Raw genomic sequence first — 1,321 nt, 5'->3', positions numbered from 1 at the left:
TAGAAGTCTGGGAGAAGACAGATGTGGTCAGTTTATTGAGGCCAGCCCCTTTGATTTACAGCAAGGGGAAGGCTGGGAAACTAGAACATGTTCCCTCATTCCAGTAATCCCGATGGCTCTATGGAGGAGTTGACATTCAGACCAGAAAGCCATGTGCCTTCACAAAAAAAGAGGCCTCAAATTCCATGTTAAAAAGAAAGCACAGCTCTCTCCCACCTACAGGCCTCTCTCCAGGGCAAGTCGATCCTGCCCTCTGCACCTTGACTCCCCCCCCCACCTCATTCACCCATCTCCCCTGACGATCTCTCCTCCTAGCCTGGGTCCTGTCCCATTCCTTGTCTTGGCGCCCCAGGCACTGGGGAAACCACCACTGCGTCCTGATCCTTTGCATCCAGACGAACTCAGTTCCTTCTCTGGTCCCCAGGATCCCTCTGGGCCTGGTCCTGCCCTCACCTCCCTCTGCTTCCCTGGGTCTTCAGGCCTCTCCCACCCACAGGCCTTTCTCTCTGGGCTAAGTCCATCCCGCCCTCTATGCCTTGACTCCCCCAGCCTCATGCACCCTCCCATCTCCCCTGCCTGTCTCTCTTCCTAGCCTGGGTCCTGTCGCATTCCTTGTTTTGGTGCCCCAGACACGGGGGGAACCCCCACTTCATTCTGACTCTTTGCAACCACACCAGCCCAGTTCCTTCTCAGGTCCCCAGGAGCCCTCTGGGCCTGGGCCCGCCCTCACTTCCCTCTACTTCCCTTCCCCCAGCATTTTTCCTGGAGGCCCGGGCTGACCCTTCCGCTTCCTGGTCCTTTGCGTCCAGACCAACCCAGCTCCTCAGTGCAGTCCCCAGGAGCCCTTGGGGCTGTGATCTGCCCTCATCTTCCTTTGCATGTCTGGGGGCATGGCCACCAGCTGCCCTAGACCAGCATCTTTCTTAGGCTTGGCTCCTAGGCCAGTCCAACCCCCAAATTCCTGAGGCCAAAATCTTCCAGACCTTAGGAGAAAGCCTGAGAACACCTGATCCTCATCTGACTTGGGCCTCTGTGGGAACTCCTGAAGACAAAAACAATCTGGCCACTCCAATATAAAATAAAAAGAGAGAACCGGAATCTTAGAGGAACCAGCTTTTCATGCCCAAAAAGTAAACCACAAAGACACATAAAGCTTACAAAAAGAAGCACACCTAAATGTGAAGGCTTGAGTCTCACACAAGAATCAGAAACTACAAAAGAAATTCACATGTCAAAATCACAAAGAAAAAATAATAACATGAAAAACCAAAATAACATATCCCCACCAAATACCAGTAATCCTCTAGAGGAACACAATGAG

The sequence above is a fragment of the Nannospalax galili genome, unplaced genomic scaffold (genome assembly GCF_000622305.1).
Source record: "Nannospalax galili isolate Female #2095 unplaced genomic scaffold, S.galili_v1.0 scaffold305, whole genome shotgun sequence".
In the NCBI taxonomy this organism is placed as follows: domain Eukaryota; kingdom Metazoa; phylum Chordata; class Mammalia; order Rodentia; family Spalacidae; genus Nannospalax; species Nannospalax galili.
This window is presented reverse-complemented; position numbering follows the sequence as displayed.